General features: G+C 48.8%; 1 protein-coding gene across 7 annotated transcripts in view; it reads left to right on the top strand.

The window, feature by feature from the left end:
• The window catches only part of TBL1X (transducin beta like 1 X-linked), a 182,192-nt gene that overhangs the window by 16,677 nt on the left and 141,948 nt on the right, over positions 1-23,567 (top strand). For 4 of the 7 annotated variants that reach the window (XM_074324200.1, XM_074324203.1, XM_074324198.1 and 1 more), the window contains exon 2: positions 7,193-7,279. The exons of 1 other annotated variant lie outside the window; for it this stretch is intronic. The gene's annotated coding sequence lies outside the window, so the exon portion shown is untranslated. Of the gene's footprint in view, positions 1-6,224; positions 6,316-7,192; positions 7,306-23,567 lie in introns of those variants that run through there. 2 more of the 7 variants (XM_074324199.1, XM_074324201.1) reach the window with 2 other exon arrangements.

Below are 23,567 nucleotides of genomic sequence, written 5' to 3'. Positions count from 1 at the left end.
CTGCCTCCTCCACCTAACCCCGCGGGTCCCAAACCTGTCAGCGCATCTTATTTTCAGTTTGCCCTTCAGGACTCTCGCCGGGGTCAGCTGCTTTGGAGCAGCTAGAAGTTATCCATAGGTGGTTACTCCTGTAGCCGGTGTATTTGTTATATATATTTTTTAATTTGGGGGAAAGATATTGCTTTTATTGTAGAGAGAAACTTTAAATGACTGCGAACGCTTCTTTTTGCACAAGCATCTTTCCGAACTTGATCAAGAGACCCCAGGTCTTCCCACGCAGCTCCTGAGTCCTTCTATTAGGCCGCCTCGGGTCCCGTCGTCTCATCTTTTGCTGCTCACCTCAGCACATTGCTTCACCGTCTTCACTCGCGAGATGCTGGGAGTCGGCTGTCGTGCAGGGGCCGAGTCTCGTTAAGCAGACTCATCTCCTTGGGATGGTTGAATTTTTAAGAATTTGCAGTGATGGAATCAATGGCCAGTGTCCTAGTTTCTTCACCATCTATTTTTTAATATGACAGGTCTTTTGAGATGTAATTCGCGTCCCATGCAACTCGCACATTTAAAGTGTATAATTCAGAACTTCCCTTGGACTTGTAGAGTTGTGCAGCTGTCAGCACTACCAAATTGTTGCAGCCCCCCCGCACCCGCAAAGCAATCCCAGGCCCGTGAAACCGTCACTCCCCATTCGCCGCTGCCCCCAGCCCCTGGCAACCACCAGTGTACTTTCTCTGTCTGGATTTGTGTTCTCTGCACGTTTCCTGTAAATGGAATCATGCAGCACAGGGTCTTTAGTATCTGGCTTCTTTCACGGAATGTTTTTGAGGTTCATCCAGGTTGGAGAATGTGTTGTTTTAATTTATTGGTATGTCTTTAGTGGAAACAGGGTAATGTGGGAAGGCTTGGGGTCGGGGTGCGGAGTCGAGGTGGCAGGATTGTCCGGGCTGAGTAAAGCAGACTCCTCTCAGATGATGGCTCACAAATGGGCTGTTGCTGATGCGACCGATTGCTGTTCAGCTTCCATTCTGGCTTACAGAGTAATCGTCTCTTCCCCTTTCTCTTGCATTCTTCCGTCTTTCCCCCCTACAGGTCAACACAGCAAACCGTTTTGGTCAATTAAAACTGCACCTGTGGACCCTTTTCCTGTACTGCATTTTGGGGCGGGGTTTTTCGAGGTCCTTTCTTGGGAAAACACACAGGAAGGTTGGATTTTCCAGGTGGTTATGTGAAGTTCCTGCCATCCCTGAGGTCGTGTGGTTTCAGCCAGACGTTGGCTGCTTTCTAGGGCTTCCCCAAAGCCATAAGCCCCGCTTACACCATAACAGAATCGTAGAGTTGTTTGCTTTTTTTGTATTTGTAAAGCTTCTGTCCGTGTACGACCACCGTTACCGTTTCTGGGTCAGGTGGGAGATGATGGAGGCTGGTTTCTGTCGTCATCCACGGTCCACAACTTCCCGGGCAGCCGTGCTTATAACGAGGGGCTTATTGGTAAGGCTGCAGTCGTGTGTTCTCGCAGTTGACCTTATAATTGATAGTCTTAGTGTCCTGTCACTCTTGTGACAAATGGCCCCAAACTTACTGGCTTGAACAATTCCAATTTATTATGTTATATTTCCAGAAATCAGAGGCCTGCCGTGGGCCTCCCTGTTATCGGGGCCTCGCACGTTTCTTTTCCAGAGGCTTTCAGGGAAGATCCATTTCCTTGTTCATTTTTCAGCTTCTAGAGTTCCCCTGGATTCCTTGGCTTATGGCCTCTGCGTCCCACCTTCAAAGCCAGCAGTGTGACATCTCTCTGACCATCCCTCCATGGTCACATCTCCCTCTCCATCTACTGGGTGGAGACCAGGCATGCAGCGAAACGTCTTACAATGCACAAAACAGCCCCCCGTCCCCCAGGAATTATCCAGCCTGGGCCCACGTGTTCGAGGCAGGGAAACCCTGCACAGACAGGCAATTTCCAGGCAACTGCCGTGCACTTGGAAGTTTGAGAACCACGTCTTGCAGGGCTGTCCCCACTGGGAAGGGGCAGCAGAGATCCTTTCCATTTAAAGATGTAACAGACCTACCGAGGAGAAGGGTGTGGTGTCATATCTCATAGGTGGCTGTGCAGGGGCAAATTAAAACCCAAGGGTCTTGGCTAGGTCTGTAGGATTTCAGTGGCTTTTTCCCATTTGCTCGGTAGTGTGTTCATTTTTAAAGTTGTATGAATTCTTGACTATTGCTCAACCTAATACAAATAGACCATTTCTTTGGTGTTGAAAAATCTGTTTTTTATTAGATTTCCATTATGAGATGACTCATTTTTTTTTCCCCCTCCAGGTGGCCTTTTGCCAACTCATTCTTTTAAGCACGTATGATCCTTACCAGCGAGATTGCAAATTCTTGACAGCAAAGGCCGAGCCTTAAATTTCCTTTCCGCGGTGCACAAGTGTACCTATGGTAATTATCGGTCAGTTGCTAATGGTATCCATTGCCATCCGCCTTGCCCTCTGCTTAAGTCTCATTTATCAAGCTTCTGCAGACTGGCCTTTCTACCTCGCTAGAAATCCTGCTTGCGGGCTTTGGGGCCTGCCCGTGAGCGAGCGGGTTGATGCTTGGTTGCTGTGTGGCAGGGAGAAAGCCTTGACGTCATTCGAGGAAGGGAGCTGTGTCGTGGAGATGCAAACGCCCTCATTCCCCCCTCCTGTGCTCCCATGGTTTTATTTGGGGGATTTGAGGTATTGGAGGTGTGAAAAACAAAAGAGGGATTCCGTGTTGGTGGACAAGCAAACGACAGTGCAGTGAGTCAAAGCGTCTCCATTCCCACCTGCAAGGCACACAGCAAACAGACACAGGTTTTATTTTCAAGAGACGGGGAGGTGGGAGGAGCATTCGTCTAGCGGTTGCTCTGTCACCTAGAATGCGTTGTGTCCAGACAGCCAAGACTCACCTGTTTGGGCCACCAGCACGTTATGGAAATAATTTTGTTATAGAAAACTCCCCGCCCCCCGTTTAGTAACGATTAATTGGAATGGTTCCCCTTGTGTGTATCTATCTGTGGTATAGTAATTGTGAGAGCAAGGCTTTTGTTCTTCCAGATGACACATGTGTGTCATCTGGCCTGCGGGATGCGGGGAGAGGGTCAGGCCTACAGAGGAGGTGCCATCCTTCTGTTGTTCATAAAATTATTTTTAATTGAGATAAAATTGACACATAACACTGCATTGGTTTTAGGTGTGCAACAGTGATTTGATACATGTATACATTGCAAAATGACTGGCACAGTTAAGTTAGTTAATATCCATCACCAGATGGTTGCAGTTTCTTTTCTTTTCTTTCTTATGATGGGAACTTTTAAGGTCTATCCTGTAGCCATTTTCAAGTAACAATACAGGATCGTTAACTGAAGTCACCATGGTGTACATTACAGCCCTCGGACCTACTCCTCTGATGGCTGCCGGTCTGTGCCCTTCGACCCCTTCACCCAGTTTGCCCCTCCCCCACACCTCTGCAACCACCAGGCTGTTCTCTGTATTGTCCAAGTTCGGTGGTTCTTGACCGACTTCTGTGCTCGCCTCGCCTCTCCTTGGCAGCCCGGACACCAAGTTGCTGTGTCCGATGAGCAGGTGACCTAGAAATTCACACATAGTTAAAAGAAGGGTTAGAAATAGAAATACTGTGGGAATTAAGTCTGGGGCAGGCTCGGCCTCACTAGATGGGCCCTGGCTGCACATCGGAACGGCCACATTTCCCCGTGCGGGCCTAGCAATTGCAGCTGTCATTATGCTGCCGGTCTTGGGACTTTCCAACCCTGTTTGGGTCAAGGGTGAAGTTCACGTGAAGATGTAGAAGTGAAACAGTTAGGAAACCAGGGTCAGTTTTTAGGAAAGGAACCCCCACCTCGCAGGTCTGTTGCTCTCAAAGGCACGGGAATATCGCTTGTGCCCAACGAGTGACTTGAGCTGGAGGACACTTAGGAAGAAATCAGGCCTCTCTTTCTGTTCCGCTGCCTGTATCAGGATGTTTTGAGTATTAATTCCCGTCACACAGCGGAAGAGGAGTCCTGTTAGCATCTTCTACAGAGAGTGGAATGAGCTTGGAAGCAGGAGTGTGTGTTTGTATGAAGGGGAGAAAACACTGGAATGATGAATGCATTTGCGGTGCAGGGCATATGTTAAAAGACGTGCTTTCCAGGACAAACGGTAACACTTCGGCGGTCAGCCGGGTTTCTGACGTGTGTGACTCAGACCGTGTGATTGACAGAGGTTCCAGCGGTCATTTACCTCCACCCTGCCACCGGGCACTGTCTCAGCTCACCTCTACAGAATACTCTCTAGGAACTCTGTATGCTCGTCGGAAGTGATAGTTTTCTGCTGCTTTCAGTGTGTTTTAAGGAACTAGGAGCTGGCATTATCGGACAAGCAATCTCCAAGTCCCATTGATGACTGCGTCCCCATCGGTGGAGACGTGCCCAGGGTGTTCTTGCCGCCTAGAACTTCTTGCTGGCCGCCCACCCTCACGCTCCACCTGTGTAACAAGTATAACAGGAAACAAAGACATTTGCAGATAGGTTTTTTTTGGGGGGGGGAGGGGAACAGGACTTTTTTGGGGAACACGGTGCTTTCCTGGATTATATCAAAGTAGACCCATGTAATTGTAGGTTATCATTTCTGTTTTTTGGTCCAACATACAGACTGTTGTTTCCCTGGAAAGATAAGATCCCTTGAATGGGAATAGAATTACTGAATTTCAGTCCCAGTGTTGTGATTCACCACCCATGTGGTAATGACCCCAAGAAGAAGGGATCAATCATCGTGCCAGCTGACGGCTTGGGCCAAATGCTCTCAAGATTGTTCCAGTGCAAGATGCTTGGTCAACTTTCAAGACCGTCCACAGCCCCTAGTTTGAACTAGTGGAATTCTGGGAATTCCTCTGCCACTTACGGTGGTGGTCACAATTACATATGGCGCCATCCCGGGTCCGAAAAGCTGTCTTTGGAATCGTCTCTCGTCACCTCACAGGGAATCTCTATAATAATTATGTTCACTGGAACTTCTAGGGACTAAACTGCCTTGAACAGGGATCAGGAAAGGCCCACCTTCCAGCAAATTCCATTCTGTAGGGTTGTCTCATGTTGAGGTCTGAGAACTTGACTTGTTGACCTGGCCAAGTGGATGCGAATTACAGGCCGATTTGGACCGTAGCAAAGAAAATCAAGTTCAGATACTTAGTCTAAATAGAAGTAAGGAATACAGTTCCTGTTATCTCACGATCTGAGTCCATTTGGAAGATACACAAGCTTGTGTCGTGGTGGCAAGCGTCACAAATGGAGGCATTGGTTTTTTCCTGAAAAGTCCTTGGACAGTCAACTCAGAGGCTGTGTGTAATGTTTTGTTTTGTTTTGAAAGCAAAACAAACAAAATACAGTTACTATTTTGTATTGTTAAAATATTTAGCTTAAGAATTTTTATTGAAAATTGGTCGTAGTCTTTTGTGCATTTGAGGAGGCATTTAAGAAGGTCCCTTCCTGCTTCATATGCTTGATCCTTTTAGTATTTGGGCCAGAACAGTTCTGCAGGAAAGCAGAATTCTGTGGTTCTGTTAGGATGGCTCCGACTACCAAAGCAATTTCTACCTTTAGCTCTTTCTTTATTTTCCCTTCTCATCTGCTTTCTTGGAAGCGGTTCCACATCTGGTCTTAGCGGAGGTCTAAAACAGGAAGAGAGAGTAACAGACTGTTTCGTAACCAGCATTTGCTTCTTGCCCTGAATACTGTGTTCATGCCATCCGTTCCCCCCTTAAAAATGGAGACACATTCCAGAGCTGCTCCTGAGAGATGCTGAGCCGAGGAAGTGGGACGATTGCTGGGACGCCTGGTGTGACATGGGCCCGAGAGACCAGCCACCTGAGGGAAAGGATTGATTCATCCTGCAGCCCCTCGTCTGTCGTTTCCTTCTCTTTGGCTCTGGCTTTTGCCTTTCCTAGCTGCCCTTGATCTTCACTGGAACCAAATTTCACGTATTCAGAAGGGCTCTGGACAGAGAGGGGCTGACAGGCACCCTGGCTTAGCCGGCTCTCATGTAGTGACAAAGCAGCCATGAGAAAGGAAGGGGTGGGACAGGGGAAATAATTGGTGAGCTAAGGAGAGGTGACGGATGTGTCATTGTGTTGAGGGGTATCTGAAATAGGAGAACATGCTAAGATGGCTTTTGGTCTTTCTTAGGTCAAGTGGAGATGACGATGGCCACATCTTTCTGTAGTTGATGATTCCGTCAGAATTCTCGTGATCCATGGTGGTTGTGTTTTATGAAGTCGCTGAGACTTGACAGAAAATAGAGGGTTAGTTTGCTGGGAGCCTGTGATCACAGTATGTTTTCAGCCGGTCAGATAATACCTTTGTGCTGTGTGTGCTTCTGTCGAAGACGTCTTATTGAATGTACGTTATTGATTCACCCACATGGAACGCACAGCCAACCACATGGAACGCGTGCCTCTCCTTCTAAACGGGCGACTCCACCAAAAAGCACAGAAATGTGAAAAGCAGACCACGCGAAGGGGCTTGTTTACAGCCTGGGAGCTGAAACGCGCAGGCTTGTTCAGCCTAAGTTGGAAACGTGTGTGACGGTGGTGAATCAACTTTGTCACCACTCCGCAAATGTCCGGGGGGGTGGGGGGGGGTCTCCTACATTTTAGCAAAAAGGAAAATTCACATATACAGTATCCTGATGTAATGACGATCAACTGTGTGTGTACACACTGGGTGTGTCTCTATGCTTTAGGCGTGTGCACACGTGCACGCACACATATGCACACACTTAAATATATTTTTGTTCCGAGAGAGACTTGTAACAGCCGGAAAGCCGCCAGCATTGCCGTGGTTGTGTCCTTGGGCCTCTGGAGATAGAGGTGTAAGTGTCGTAAGCGGGGAGAAGGCCTGTGAACCATCAAAGCGGTCGGGGAGGATAGACTTGGAGAAGCCTCTAGACTTCGATGCGTATCTGACAAAGTGGGGGGTCAGTCACACGGTGAGCTCTGGAGCAGACGTGGCCCCCTGGTTACGGAGAAAGGGCCTCACTCATTCCTGACGGGGAGAAACAAAGCCTTGGAGGGTTGGCAGGTGCTTTCTTTCTGGAAAGGAGATCTGAACGTCACGCCTCCCTCCTGCCACAGTTAGTTGTAAAGCAAACTTTTGATTTTGGTTTTCTATGTTTGCTAGGTTGAACAGACCCGTGCTGCCATTTTGATGAAAACCGGTCAACTACTGGTGGAGTCTTACGGTTCAACCCAGCAGAATCTTTTCAAGGTATAAAGACGCTGCTTGAAATGACGGTAACACCAATGTCTTATTTGCTTGTTGAGAAAACACTGGCGTACCGCGCCTGAAACATGATTTCAGCCACGTGGAAGGCAGCAGGACTCACTGGTGATTCTTGGTTGGTTTTGTCAGGGTACCCGCCCCCACCCCCATGTTATGGTGGAAAGGGAACCACGGTCTTTATAAAAAAAAAAAGTGTTGAGTTTATGATGGGTGTTGCTTGTAAGGTTGTTTTCATCCATGAAAGGGAGGTTTTTCTGGGCACCTCCTTCTCCTTCAGGTTTTGTGGCTGCCGGACACTGACGTCCTGTATTAAAATTCCCATGATTGAGCACATGTTTTAAGGACAAACAACAAACTTAGGATGACCGCTTCGGAAGCGATGAGACGATTACGCACCTTTTGGTTGAGCCTGTCACCACCAGTGTGTGGAAACACCTTCTCAATGTGGTTGTCACATACGCGCAGTTCATTTCAGTAAAAATATCGTCCTGATAAAGGATGGGTGACTTTTAATAGCAATAGAATCTTTTTTTTTTTTAAAGCGAAAGTGCTTTATTCTTATTTGGAGTTCCTGTAGATAAGTTCGGTGAGCAACTTGCTCTTTTTGTGTTTCAGGTGAGATAAAATCTGAGACCCATTCTTTCAAAGACGTTTGTCCTTACCCCGTGTCCAGGGGTACAATCAGTGTCCTTGAGCCAGCGGGCACCAGCCTCACACACACCGGTAGTGTTTACTTGTGGCCGTCAGGGGACCACCATGGGACATCTCAGTAACTGGGACTCTGGAAGGACCTAAATGATTTGGGCCTGGGTGCTGTGATTTGGGGAAAGGGTTACAGCGTTGGTGGTGTCTGAAATCGATTATGTCCCATAGCCTCGCTGTGAGTGCCAGGCCAGCCCCCAGCTGTCGGCAGCTGCTGTTCTCTCTCAGGTGATACCTATTTGATTGACAGACTAGATGAGTGAGTGATCGAATGAAGGTGTGCTTAAACATCGGAAACATCCAAATAAAAGAACTGTCCTAAAAGGATTTCTTAATCACTCCTGTTTGAAATCATGCCTGGTAGCAAGTGGAGGTGGTCCCAGTGTCAGCTCTTAGTCTCTGATGCTGAGGAAGACCAACCCCTTTCGTGCAGATGCTTAGCGGCCAGAGAGGTGGACCGCTGCTCAGGGTTATAGAAACTTCAGGCTGCGGGGAGGGCGCATTGGTACTTCCTTATGGTTCATAGTTTAGAGCGTTGGGTGCATTCTTTTTGATGCCCTTGTGAAGGTATTTTAAAATTTTCATTTGCAGATTATTTCCAGTGTTTGCGGAATATTAAATTTTAATGCAGTGGAAGGCAGTTCTTTTTTTCTTGCTAGTTATAGGAAGAGGGATTTTCCTACTTCACTGCCTGTGTTTATTGCAATTCGTTTTTATGGACTAGGAAGACCTTTATAGGGTTTATCTATGTCCCTTGGGTTTGCCATGGGTAGTTCTCCAAACCACCAGAAGGGTGCCCCAGGAACGGAGACTCTTCGGTTTTTTTAAATTTTATTAATTTTCAAAAAAATGTTTAAGTGACTTATTTTGGTTAACGATAACCTCACGAGACGTTGCAGAAATTGTGCTGCGAGGCCCGGTGTGTCGTCACCCGGCTTCCTCCAACGGTAGCGAGTTGCAGAACCTTAGAGCAGTGTCAAGAAATCATGGGGTAACGCAGTGGCCTCATCCACAGCCCTGGCGGGAAGCTCACCCATGTTTGCATGTGCTCATTTGTGAGTTGCATTTTAAAGATAAGCGTCCATCAGAGCTTCTCTTTCGAAACTTAAACAGAACATGAATTGAGCAGAAGGGGGCGGAAAGTGATGGGGCGATAGCCAGGCATTGGGTAAGGGCCACCTTGACTCCTTGTCGGCTGAAGTGGATGTGGCAGGTGACAGGATGTGGCAGGTGACAGCACCCCAGGAAGGCAGGAGCTGCTTTCGGGGGTTCAAAACTGGTGGTGTGCACTGTCCACGCCTGTGTGGGGCCTGCACCCTTTGTAAGACAAACCTTTTCCCCTTTCGCGCTCCATGCAGACAGATGGAGAGTGTAAGGGACAGGGAGAAACCCCAGCGTAGTACGTGCTGACGTCACTGGCCCTGGATGCACAGTCAGGCCACAGCTTCCGTGTGTGGTAAATGGATGAAGCACTGTCCTCTCCCCCTTCAGTGGACATTTCTTTCTTCTCCTCTGCTTGGGTGGTTTGCCCTTTGTCTCGCTGGGAGAGTGGAAATGGAAACTAATCGTACACTGGACGCGAATCTGCTGTCACACGGAACGTGGCAGAATGGCTTTTCCCCATGTGTCTGCGGGGAAGTAAGAGGCTGGGAATGGTTAGCATAGGAACGGTGCCCCTGGAGTCTGTCGCTCAGCAGGGGGAGGGGATGGCTGCCATGTACCTCCCAGGGCCACTTGACCACGCGCTCCTACTCGGGGCCTTGGTGGGGTGGTGGTGGACGCGAGCCGGTCAGGATTCAGCACAGTTGCTTTTGTGGATTGAGAAGCTGCGGTGAAGTGAGGCGTGAAGTGAAAATAGAAGCCTTTGTGACGTGGAGAAAGCGGAGCCCGGCGTGGTTACAGGCTTGCGCCATGAGATGCGATAAGACTGGGAAGTTAGCGCTCAGTGTCATCCATGCCAAGTGCCTGTCGCACATTTATAGAGGCTTGGGGGCTAAATGGAAAGGGCTTCGTGGGCAGATGTACTGAAACAGCAGGTGGGAGGGGTGATGAAACAGTAGGTGAATGTTTACATAAAAGAAATTTATGACGGTAAAAGACACATTGCCGTTAACCCCCCTCAAAATACTCCCCCTCGTTTTGGACACACTCATCCCATTGTTCTTGCCACTTTCTGAAGCAGTTCTGGAAGTCCTCTTTTGTGAGTGTCTTTAGTTGCGCTGTCGTGGCTGCCTCGGTGTCCTGACTCATTTTGAGTTTGGGGAAGAGCCAGCAGTCACATGGTGCCAGATTCAGTGAATAAGGTGGGTGAGGACACACCGTAGCGTTTTTATTTGACAGAAATGCTGTACCAGAAGCGATGTGTGACATGGAGCCTTTCTGTTGTGATCAGAAAATATGGTGAATGCTGCTGCCGAGTGCCATCCAATGGAAAGGCAGGGATCTTTAATACAGGAAGTGGTGCATTGAACCTTACTCACAGTGTGTGACAAGTTTCAACTTGTTTGGTGCAGTCAGACAGGTGTGAGCTACGGTTGAGAGAAGGTGTGTTTTAAAGTGTGCCCTAAATCATCCTCCATCATGACAATGCTCTGTGTCACATATCGCTTCTGGTACAGCAATTTCTGTTAAATATAAACATTACACTGTGTCCTCAGCCACCTTATTCACTGGATTTGGCACCGTGCGACTTCTGACTCTTCCCCGAAGTCAAAATAACCATGAAAGGTAAACGTTTTGAATCAGTTCAGGACATTGAGGCAGCACAACCAAATATATGAAAGAGAACTTCCAGAAACTGCTTCAGAAAGTGGCAAGAACAAGGGGATAAGTGTGTTTGCAGTGAGGGGGAGTATTTTGAGGGGGATTAATGGCAATGTGTCTTTTGCTCTAATAATGTTTTTGATCTAGACATTCACTGTAGTTTTTGATCATACCTCGTTGGTTACTAGTTGCCTAGGGCTGGGGTGTGGGGACGGGGCCTGGGTAATGACTGCTAATGGGGCTACAGGGCTTCTTCTGTCACTAGTGCAAGTATCCTTAGACTGTGCCAATGATGGTCACACAACTCTGTGAATAGAGTACTATAAAAGCAATTGAATTGTACATTCACCAGGTGAATTGCATGGTATGCAATTTATGTCTCAGTAGAGCTGTCTGAAAAAGGAGTCGGTATCTGGGAGGGTCCAGCAGAAGAAAAGGACTTGGTCCGTTGCTTTTGTACTTTCCAGCGCGTCACCCCACGTGCTCAAAGCCCCCCCTCGTGCCCCGACTGTGCGACTCTCAGTGTGGAGACAGTGCCCTAACAGTGCTCAGTTCCAGAAAACGTGTCCCTGTGTGTTGTCACCACGCCACCACAGTTAGGACCCAGGCGTCCACAGTGAGCGGTGGCAGCGTGGCTGATGTCAGGAGGTGTGGTGCTGTCATCTCCGTATTTGTATGTTCCCTTTTCTTGCCTGTCATGGCCCTTCACCCTCCTCCAAACAAACAAACAAACAAAAAGCAGAGAAAGTGAGAGGGATTGTAGCACAGCTGAATATGCTCCTGGCATTTAGAAAAACACAAGGCAGAAGTACAGACGCCCACCCCTTCCCGACAGCCAACGCAGAGATGGCAAAGGGCAAACTCAGAAAGCCTCAACGTGACTATTCAGAGTTGGGGAGAAATTGGACAAATCTGGTCTCTCCAATCATTCCCGTCATCTTTGATGAAACGGACACAGGTGGTTTCCTTACTGAGCGCTGAGGGAGGAAGCAAGGGACATTCAGAACGCACGTGCTTGCCCGTGATCACCAGTGTGTGCTGCTCTCCGGTGCATCTCGCTTGGAAGTGGTCAGAAGCTCATAGTTTTAAGTAACATGAAACTGTTTCTCCACTCATAAACGTAGCAAAACAAAAAGCATGCTTCTGGCGAAAAAGTGGTTTTTGAAAAAGCTGTGACATCCAGGTGGTCATTTAATATTTCCTAACACTCAGCAATTTTGCTTTGTGGAATTGGCCGGGTGCTGCAACTAAGTGAAACCAAAAAGGAGGGGCTGAAATTGCACATCAGGTTAAAAACCACCAGGGTTTAGTCTCCTGAAGGAATGTTATCCAAACAGCCATCGTTTGCTCTTTTGTTACTACACGTGGTAACTGTTGCTGCAGGTGGTGACATGTCTTTGTTGTAAGTTATAAATACTACATAGTTGCAAGGGAAAATAGAAGAAAGCAGCTGGAGGTAGAGAGAGTTGATACAATGTATCGTGGGAGGGAGGGGGAGGGAGACCCTCCCTGGAGGAACCAGTCTCCTTTTGTGTGTCTGTGAGTTTGTGCTGCATGGAAGGGACTGACTTCTTTATGACTTCCTGCGCTGAAACCCGAGTGGCCTGTCCTGCCTTTGACCTCGACTACTGTTTGAACTGTGGATCCCTTCACATGTACCTGGTGCATTTTCATTGCCATGGTCACATCCCTAGATTGACACCTGAACCTGAACTTGGGGTGTGGATACGAATGTAACCGAGGCTAGAATGGCCATAAGGATAAAAATCATTAGTATTGGAGCTTGTACCTTTGTGGGTGTCCTCTCTCTTCTGGGGCCATGTCCTAGGTACTTTGTGTAGTGCCTTTTGAGCCTGCACAGCAAATCCAAACCATTGGACAGGCTCTCTCTGCTTTGCAGGTGGGGGAAAGGGAGGCCAGGGCAGGGAAGGCCCAGGCCCAGAGCTCTGCCCTGTGCAGCTAAGGGCTGAATGGTAGCAGGTGGGTCAGTGTGACTGTAAAGCTCGTGTTCTTCCCAGGGAACCACCATGCTCTCACATTCTGGAAGGTGTTTTCCCCCTGATTCGTGCCACTCTTCAGTCTTAGGATTCTGTGGTAACCTCGGGCGTCTGTGCAGCATGGTCCAGGGGGCAGAAACCAGCGTTGTGTATGCAGGAACCCTGAGAAAAAAGATGATGTTACCGGTGCCAAAAAAAATCCATGAGCTAAAGCTTGAGACTGGCTTCCTTTAAGGGAGGGGCCAAATTTGGCCTACCACCTGTTTTTGTACAGACTGTGAGCTAAAAATGGTTTTATATTTTTAAATGGCCGAAAAAAGAATAATATTTTGTGATACATGAAAATGATACGAAATTCAAATGTCAGTACCCGTCAAGTTTTATTGGAACACAGCTCCACCCATTCATTTACCTGTTGTCTGTGGTTGCTTTGCTGCCACCAGGAATGTTGCATCCGAGACCCTCTGGGCTGGAGGAGGCGAAAGCATTTAATCTCTGGCTCTTTACAGGACAAGTGTGTAACCCCTGCCTGCTGTAAGGTGTGACTTGCATTTTTTTCTCTCTCTCCATCTGCTCTTCATTTGCATCTTACTTGCTGATGTCTGGTGTTCCACTATTAGAGACTTATTTCTTTGATGGACTTTGGCCCAGTTAAAATGCTGATAGTCTGAAGGGAGGTAATACATTAAACCTTACCAGTTGTTTATACCACACAGTTGGAAGGGGTTGGTGCTGTCATTGTCAGAGCAGAGCAGGGCCATTGCATAAAAGGAGGGGATACCGGGCTTGCCTGTGCGGGCAGAAGTGCAGGCGAGGTTGGGTCATCAGAAGGGACCTTTATTCATTGCTTCCTTTCTCTGCATCCCTCTCGCAGTGACCCAGTGGCTCCAAGTGTTGGTGCTCAGACTTCACAGCTAAGCTCCTCTCTGGGAATTGTGAGCTTACGAGAGCCACCTGGCCTGAAGACGCCCCACCCCCACCCCGGAACGGGGTGACAGCTGCCTGCCATGACGTGTCAGAGCAGACTTGTGAGGCAGTGCCCACAGCTGGGAACGGGTAGAGCGTGGGTTTGATGTGGACAGTCTGCTTCCCATCCCCTGGTGCTTATCTGCATTCCAGCACCTTCTGTGGAATGCCGGCCTAACATACTGAGGGAGGTGACTCATTTCTTGTCCTTTTAGCCACTATTTGTGATGGTTGCTTCTGCTAAAGCCCAGTCCAGGGTGACAGCACAGGCAGGCGCTGTCACTGGATTTCTGTCGCATCCGTGGTGCCTGGTCCCCCATCTTTGGGAAAAGCTCCCTTTTCCCCCAGACACATGACGACGGAGAGGCCGCGTCACAGGGTCCGATTGGCACGTGCTGGTGTCCTACAGTTTACATTTCCGTTACCCTTGAGGGCTTCACGAGGCCATTCTCGACCAGCTGGGAACTTCACCCTGTTGATACGGCGTTGTTTCTAGGAGAAAAACATCGCCGAGTGAGAAACCGAGGGAGACTTGGACGCTATCCCATTTGGAATTTGCAGGCTGCTTTAATTTCAAGGTTTCTTCTTTGAACGTGTTCTGTTTGGATGTGCATAGTAGGAAAGCAAAAGACTTCATTATCTGCGGTGTTGTTGGTAACTGCCTTCGGACTTCTTCCGTGTTCTTTCTTGAGCATCGGTAAAATATGCTGCAGGCTTCAACTGCTTCTGGCTGGGACGTGGCATGGAGAGGGGCTGGGATAAAAGTGAGCTAGAATTGACAGCCCCCAGGCATTTTCACGCTCACCTGCTGTAAACTCTGGGAGCACAGCTGTGGAGCGGGAGATACCTGGTGTCTCCTGCTGCGCTCTGACGAGATCTAAACTAAGTCAGGAGGAGATGGGCGCATGGCCCTTTGATCTCCTTGGGCGATTTCTTGGGAGGGGCACTGGGCTACCAGGAGGTTGGGTGACCATCAGTGAGTGCTCGCGAGTTGGAGTGGATGGGGGGAGGGCAGTTGTGTGATCTGCCTTCTCCCCCGACCTGTTTGCTCTGCCCCTGGCTTCCATTCCCTGCTTCTCTGCATATTCTGCTCACGCCTTCCCTGTGTAACCGCCGCGTGGCACATGTGTACTGAAGACCTGAATGAGACAAATCACACCTTTGCACCACGAACCGGTGGACTGGATTTGTTACTCTTCCTCGAGAGCCGTCTGTTCCAGAATAAGTAGAACAAGATGGACATTGGTTTAGTTGGGCAGCACGATGGCAGGATTTGATTTCATTTATAATGGAGGTGTCAGAAGTGCCTGGAAACCGGAACTGGAAATCACTGGCTGAGAGCTGATGGTCTGGGCAAGAGGCAGAGACGGAGGAGGGGGAGAAGGGGGCATCCTAGCAGGAAAGCTATGACGGGAGGGAGTCCCAGGGGCCAAGGCAGGGATGAGAGCCGTGCGAGGAGACTCCAGAGACAGGCGCTGGCAGGGCTGCAGCAGCGGGATGGCTGTGGGTGACTTGAGAATACAAGGTGGGTCTTCAGCACAGGCGCAGGGCCTGTGCAGGGGCGTGAGATGGAGTCAGTGAGATACGGAATGACAGGGTGGGGCAGGCGGTGCCCACTTGTCTGTGGAGGCCTCGCCTTGGAGGTAAAGGACAAAGAGGAGGGGCGACTTGGTGACTGAGCGAAAGAAGCAAGACGTAGAGTTTCAAGAGGTGAGATGAGGGATGGGGGAGTGTTTCTTGCAAGAGGAAAACGTCCCTTTGGAAGAAGTGTTGTACGGGCATTTCTGTTGAGACCGATGAGAACACCGTCAACATGTAGACTTTTTGAAGCGGAGAAGGAGAGCATTTCCTCTGGAAAGCTTGAACAAGAGATGACCGAACGTGAAGGTTCTGCTTTTCCAAGGGGTGGGAGGTCCTGACTCAGAGAAAGCTGGAGATGGTGGGACCAGCTGAGGCAGGAGACGCACTCGGGTTTCAGACTGGACCTGGGACGAGAAGATGTGTGCTTGGGGCGGGGAGCGTGGTACCCAACGGCGACGCCCCTTTATCCTGCTTCACCCCCCCGTCAGTACCCCTACTTGGTCGCCCTCATTCTGCTTTACGTGAGGCTTTCTGTTTTAAGAGGTTCTCGGAACTAATTACTTTGGTTTTTCACAACCGGTGGACTGGGGCACAAACCTGGGCAGCCTGCAGAGGACCTGGTGGGAAAGGCCTCACTTCGTGCTGCCTTGGAGAAGTGTCTGCCGTGACGGAGCCATTCCGTATGCACACGCGCGCACAGTCTGCTACGGGGGACACGAGGCCGCATGCGATGGGTTGTTTGGGCTTCTAATGAGAAGGCGAGATGAAGGCTTGCTTCAGGTCTGAGTAGGCTCGTCTGTCAGCAGAGCGTCTGGGTACCGTGGCAGGTGAGGCTGAAACAGGCTGGTGGGGAAGAGACCAAAACATGAGGACAGAGAACTGGTGCGAGGAGCAAAGTCCTGTGGCTCGTGTCCCGCAGGCCCCAAAGCGGGGCCCCCTGTTGCTTCCCCACTTCTATTATTGTTTACTAATTGCACTGGTTTGGGACTGTGAGTTGTTTTTTTTCCTCCATCCGTCCATGGAGTCTGGGAAAGTGATCCACTTCTGCAGCCTTTTGCTAATTCTTGTCAGTCAGTTGTCAAAGGCCGATTGTCTAAGGCCTCTTATCGATAAGCGGTGGGGAGGTGGGTGGCACTCACCGTCTCCCGCTCCCTCTTGGAACAGGGACTCTTATCGAGTCACCACTGTTGACGTTTAGTCTGGAGAAAGGGACAGACCATCTCAGAGTGTCCATCTGCGAGCAGGGTTTTCTCAACACATTGAAAACATGGGCTGCGGTGTGTGAGCTCAGCGAGCATGCGTGTGGTTTGGGATGTATGAAAACCTGTGGGTTTTGTAAGGAAAGAAAAGCTCTCTCACCTCTGGCTTCTCCTGGCTCTTGCCTTGCGTCTAGCACTGAAAACACAAGCAAAGCCTTACAAAACATCAGCGAAACAAACCCTCTGCTGGATCCGGTAGCTGATGGCTCTAGTTCCATTTTTTTCTCCCGCTTATCACACAGCCTCTGCCTCCGCTCTCCCCCCACGGGCTCCTCGACCACATGCAGCCTGGCGTACCCCTCTCCTCCCCTTCCCTCCCTTTTTCTTTCCTTCCTTCCTTCCTTCCTTCCTTCCTTCCTTCCTTCCTTCCTTCCTTCCTTCCTCCTTCTCCCTCCCTCTCTCCCTTTCTTTCTTTCTTTTTTGTGCACGCACCCCGTTCAGCTGTCCAACAAATTGTTGGAAGTGTCTCAGAATAACATTCCCAAACCCATTAAAAAATAGACAGGCTTGCAAAGGAAGTGATTAAAGGTGCTGTTATCACACTATTAAAAACAATTTATTGATTGAAGAGTGATACAGTATGTGCTGGTTTTCCTTTCTTTTTTTTTTAATTGTGGTAAAACATACACACCGTAAGATTTACCATCGTACGCATTTTTAAGTGTACAGCTCAAGGGCGTTAAATACGGTCACACTGTTGTACAGCTGTCACCGCCATCCGTCTCCAGAGCTTTTCACCTTCTCAAACTGTAGCTCTGTCCCCATGAAACACTATCTCCGCCCCTTCCCCAGCCCCTGGCGCCCACCAGCTACTTCCTGTCTCTGGGTCTGGCGACTCTAGGGACCTTGTGTATGTGGAATCGTGCCGTCGTGTTTGTCCTCTCCTGACTGGCTCGCCTCACCTGGCATGGTGTCCTCGAGACTCATCTGTGTGGTAGCATGTGTCACAGGTTCCTTCCTTTTTAAGGCTGCAGAATATTCCCTTGTGTGTGGACGCGTTTTGTTCATCCATTCATCGTCCAGGGACATTGAGTTTCCTACACCTTTTGGCTACTGGGAAGAGTGCTGTGAACCTGGGCATGGAAACCTCTCTTTGAGACCCTGCTTTCAATTCTTCAGTATGCGCTTTTTAAACGTTTCAAGGGACACGATGTAGAATGGCTGGAACCACGAGCATCGTTTTGAACAGGCGATGAGTGCTTTACTGTAAAGCACTCATCGCGTGTAATACGCTGAGACATTTGTAATACGCTGTGAAGACGTCTGCTGTTTCTATGGGTGAAGCATCTCGGCGGGGGTGGGGGGGTCTGCTGATTCCACGAAAGGTCGTTGCCTCTGTTTCTAATGGAATTCAGTGAAAGGCTAGTGAAAAGAAAGTTGCCACCCTCTCTGACACACGTCCTACCCGAGTTCACTGACCCCCACGAACTTTAGTCTGGACGCACATTCCAGCCCAATCGGGAGACCGACTTTCCCAGAACACATGTGAACGTTCAGCTTCTGTTACCGGCAGAGACGCCCGCCCCTCTGCTCTGTTAACTTCAGCTAAAATCGCACCCACCGACCGAAAATACTTGCTTAGCTGGTGGCTTCTCTTCCCACCCACTCATTTATTCATTCATTCAACAAATATTTGGTCGGGACTCTCTGACAAGCATTGCCCCAGATACTAGGCGTACAGCTTGGAACAAAACAGACGGCGTTTGTGTTGCCATGGCGTGCAGAGCCCAGCTGGGGAAGGCGAGAGGAGCAAATATGTGCACACAGAGATTGAGTTACAATACTGATGTGTGTCACGGGGAAATGCAGGTGGCCGTGAGAGTCTGTGATGGGACCTGAGGGGTGCACAGAGGGGGGAACAGCTTGTGCAGAAGGCCTGGGGTTAACCTGGCGTGGATGAGCAGCCGGAGAGACCGGTTGGCTGGGGTCCCCTGGCCGAGACTCGGGCCTGTAGTAAGAAGTTAGCCCTTGTCCTGAGAGCTTTGGGTACATTCGATGGAGAAGAATGGCCACATCTGCACCTTGATATGGGCTCCAGCTGCTCAGCAGACAACAGCTTGCAGGGAGTCAGCAAGGAAGTGGGTTCACTGTTGGCACGTTCTGGAATATTCCAGAGGAGTGGTTCCTGGGACCAGGGGTGGTCCCGGACATGGAGAGTGGGGCATCAGTTACAGACAAGACTTTAGGATTATTGGGTGTCTTAATTGTCACCAATGGTGAGAGATTTCCCTCCCCTTGTCTCTTCTTGCACTGAAACTCTTAACGGTCCATGTCACTCATAAGTGTTTATATTCCTGTCTTAAAGTCTGGCTATCAGTGGACTCCTTCTAAATCCTGTTAGACTTGATGTCAGAGACTATTTGCTTTGCATATTTAAAAGAGTATCCTTGATTGTTGAATTGAATGTGCATTTTTTTTTTTTTGAATCGGGCATTCCTACCTGTTTGGCCAAATTTCTCGATAAGATACGAGTGAAAACATGACTAACTCGTAACAGCAGACACTGGGGAGCCCTCTGAGCCTCACGCTCCAGTCTGTAGACCTTCCCTGGCGTATCCACGTGGTATGTAATTGCTTATTAAAGAGGCGTTTTTGCTGAGATTTGCGTTATAGAGTTTGGCTCTTTAAAAAGACATTATCTGGATTGCAATGGAAAAATTGTCGAGTCTCCTGAGTGTGTTTTGCGTTCGGTTCTGTCCTCTCGAAGAGCAGATTGTGAGCAGCAGAAAAACACCCCTTTCGTCTGTAATGAAAATGTGTGTGGGGGGGTATTTAATGTGTACGTGAAACATAAAACTACCAACGGGCCAGCGTGGGACTTGTTCCATGAATCCAATCTTTGGACGTGCCTCTCTGTATTTTCCCCTATTTGTTTGCACAGAGAAAATAATTTTTCCCAGAGAGATTGTGGGTTTAGACAAGCCTTCACAGTGTCTGAAATAGAGTTTTTCCTCTTTCTGCCTGAAAGGGTTGAATGCTGAAGCGTTTATTGGTGAGAGAGAGAGAGAGAACGGGAACATTCCTTCCTTGTTTTTCCTGCTTTTTCTGTTTCCAGTGTAAGAAGTAAGACTAATGAGAGCAGCTGCAGCCACAGTTCAAAATGAAGGTGTGTGTGTGTGTGTGTGTGTGTGTGTGTGTGAGAGAGAGAGAGAGAGAGAGAGAGAGAACACAGTCTCTCTGTCAAACCCAGTTGACTCTCTCACCGTAAGTCTGGTTCCGGGACCTTTACTGAAGTTCTCCCTACGCATTTGGGGCGGGAGGTGGAGAGCAGTTCAAAATAAGGCAACAGAAGTAGTAGCATAGAATAGACGCTGTGTCTTTTGTAGATTAAGCCTGCATGCCCCCTCACCTTCTGTTTTGAATCCTCCCTGAGCAGAAGATAGATTTCAGAACGAATCAGAGTATTAAAGTAGAAGAAATATTGATGACTTCTGCGTTTGGTCTTTTTCCTTTTTGTAGATGTGGAAACCAAGGGAGGCAGAGGCCACGACACCGGTCCCGTCAGAGGCAGAGCTGGGGCCAGCACCGGACTTTCCCGGCTCTAAGCCCTGGGGTCTCCCATCTACACAGGGCCGGGCAGCCTTTTTCTGTCCAGGGCCAGGTAGTGTGTATTTTGGCCTTTGACAGGCGGCCACAGTCTCTGCAGCTCCTGCGTTCAGCTCTGCCCCGCGAGAGGAAAGCAGCCTTGGGTGCTATACAAATGAATGAGGGACTTCCCAGGAAGTTTCCATTTACATCCACTGAATTCCCATTTCATACACTTTCCACGTCTTGTGAAAGATAATTCCTCTTTTGATCCCCCTCCCCCCACCACCAATCATTTAAAAAATATAAAAACCATCCTCAGCTCGTGGGCTGGGTTTGGCCCGAGGGCTGCCGATGGCGGTCTCTGGTCTCCAGCTCCTGGGCCGCGTAGGTTTGTGTTTAGGGCCGTTTGTTTTTCAGAGCTGTCTTTCCACATTACTGTCACTCGTGTTGGGCTCCCTCTCCTTGTCCAGAGATGATGCATTTGTTGATAACGCATGTCTGGGAGGAAGTTATGCTTCATTGCTTTGGGTTTGTGTTTGCTATATTAACCCCTTGGTACATCGATTCAGTTATTCGTAAATACGTGTTGGGAGCTTGATCTGTGCAAACCCAGGCTTGGTGTTAGTAGGTCACTCCTGCCTCCCAGGAGCTGGCAGACTACTGGGGGCAGCAGGTGTGGAAAAGCAGTTACAGACCCTACAGCGTTTGCTGCCTGCATTTTCTGGGGGGGAGGTCGGGTTTCTGAAGAGGAACTGTCGCTGGAAAGCACAGCACCACCTCTGAAGAATCCGTGTTTTCTTTTGAATGCAAGAGAGGGATTGTTTAGGAAACAAGGACCGGAGACACTCTTGTTCTACAGAACCCTTTGAAGAAAGTTACCATTCACATTTATTGTTGTGTGACTTAAACAACACCAAAAAAAAAAAAAAAAAAAAGATTTGCCATAATCCCATTAGCCCATAGCACACGGATCCTGTGTATTTTTTTTTTTTTTTTTTTTAATTGTGGATGTTTTGGTACATTTTTGTCAGGGGTCCGCAAGCTTTTGTGGAAAGGGCCTGATCGTGGTGTTATTTGGAGCTTTTCGGACCACATGGTATCTGGACGTTATGTGCGCAAAGCAGTCATTTAATTATATATAAGCACAATCATGGTGTTGGCAACCAATCACCAGGGCTCTCCATCTTGCAAAAGTAAGTTCCAGATGCAACAGCTGCCCACCCCTCCCCCAGCGCCTGGAGGCCTCCCTTGTGCTTTGCAAATTGGACCCCCCACCCCCCCCAGGTACCTCACAGAAGTGGAATCAGACCCTGTTTGTCCATCTGTGTCTGGCTTCTCTCACTTAGCAGGTCTTCGCGGTTCCGCCGTGATGTAGCATGAGCCAGAAGTGCCTTTCTTTTCACGGCTGGATAATATTCCACTGTGTAGATAGGCCAGTAAGTTAATATTTTGGAAGTAGATTTTCTTTGGTGACTTGGAGCCCTTTTTAGCTTAGTAGTTTCCCAGGAACTGTCCTAATGGAAGGAAATCCGAGGAACACACTTGGTTTCCCATTTGAAGAGTGAGGCGTGTGTGAGAGGGCATAGAACTCACTTGATTATGCAGCATGAATTGCAAATAAGGTGGTGGTCTCCAGAATAAGGGCAATGTCCGAAGTAAACACTCCCATCATTAAGAGGGCGAACTGAGGACTGTCTGCTGTTCCAGAACTTTGTCTCCTCATTTTCCTAGCTCTGGTTTCTGGGCCCCTGCGAAGGGGACTTCACTGCTGCAGATTGGATTTCCTGGAGGCAGACTGAGGTGGGGATCGGCATGGAGAAAATTGGGGAGGCTTTTCGGATCAGCGTCTGAAGGTGGGGGAGGCAGGGGGAGAGGCCAGGCTGGGATGAAGTCACAGGGCTTCAGCTGACCCCAACGGGGGCCCAGCTGAGCTGTCCCACCACTCAGGTCCAGGAAACCTTTCCAAGCCCTGTCCCCCACTGACCATGACTTTGGGTGACGGGCAACTCCTGGCAGCTGGGGGGCAGAGAGGACCAGAAAGGGGGTCTCAGTAGTGCCTTATTTACAGTATCATTACCCCAGTAAAGTACAGTGTGGACTATTCCTGGAAAACCGGCACCGAAAAATAGTGATGCAGAAAAGTTTGATTGTGTCATTTCTTTGTTTCTCTTGGAAAACTCTTTAAAAGTCAGCGTATGACTTTTTGCATCGCAAAGGAAGTGCCTGAAGTGACATTTTGATAATGCTCTACGTACAAGAAAAGGGCTTCTGTGGCTGACTTTTGAAAATCAGGTTTTGTTGGGACACAGCCAGGCCACCGATTCCCAATGGAGTGTGTTGTTTCCTGCCCTCCGGGCTGTCAGGTAGTGGTAAGGCTGCTCTGCCCACTAAGTCGGGACTATTGATTATCTGTCCCTTCAGAGGAGACGTTTACTGCAGCTGCTCTCTGCAGTGGACATGGCTTCCTTGGACCCTAAAGTCCAAGGCAGTCCTTTGCAGCGTGGTGGTCACACTTAATGTGTGTCTGGGATCTGGAATTTCAGGCTCAGGGAAGGAAGGGACCCAGTCAGTGTGTGTGATGGTCCCGGAATTCCTGTGGCTGTAGGTGCGGGAGTTCAGTCTGCGTTCTGAGTGGCCTCGGCCAGCCGTTCCACGACACAGCCAGGGTCCTACCGGTTTGGAGGGTGACACACCCACTTGCAGGAGTGGGCACCTCATTTTCTCCACAGTAATTTGGGATAAGCAGAAGGAGTTATCAGGCTCTGGGAGAAACCTTGTAGGAAACCTGTATTCCAGATGCTTTCTCGTCTTCAAAACATGGGAGAATGGGTTCACGTCTAGAATACATCAAATTGCAGAATATACCAAACCCACGACAGAACAGAAAAGCTCGTAAGTGAGAGGAAAGCATTTATGAGCTCCCCCAGCGTTAGAGGACTTAGAAAGACTCAAGGTGTTTTTTAAACAAGGACGTGCGTAGTTGATGTGCGTGGGTTTTTCAGACACATGTTACTTTAATGGAACACGGAGGCCTTTTCTCTCATCTTTCTCCTTTTCGTTGGTTAAGGCGCGTCCGGCTCTGTTTGACCACGTAGAGGACACCACGCCCAGAAAATTTGGTTTTATTGGAATGACTTTTCCTATGTCTTCAAGTTTTCCTGCTTCTAATAAATTGGCCGGAATTAAGAGTGTCCTTACATTTGTCAGCACAATTGAAAAGCAATTAAAGCACATTCGGTTATTGCATTTGAAATTATTGTCTGGGTAAATCATAATTTAGAATTATGTTTATGCTGAATCCTACATTTTCATACACAGACCGCAATACACACTTTTATGTTCTTAAATTATCTGTGGCTTCACAGCCCTAAAACGGCACTTGTTTTGAAAAGCACCGCACATTTCCTTTCTTCTTCTTCTTCTTCTTCCTACCTCTGCAAAAATACTTGCATTTTTCTTTGAGAATAAGGTGAGCAA

The sequence above is a fragment of the Rhinolophus sinicus genome, chromosome X (assembly GCF_036562045.2).
Source record: "Rhinolophus sinicus isolate RSC01 chromosome X, ASM3656204v1, whole genome shotgun sequence".
Classification (NCBI taxonomy): domain Eukaryota; kingdom Metazoa; phylum Chordata; class Mammalia; order Chiroptera; family Rhinolophidae; genus Rhinolophus; species Rhinolophus sinicus.
This window is presented reverse-complemented; position numbering and strand designations above follow the sequence as displayed.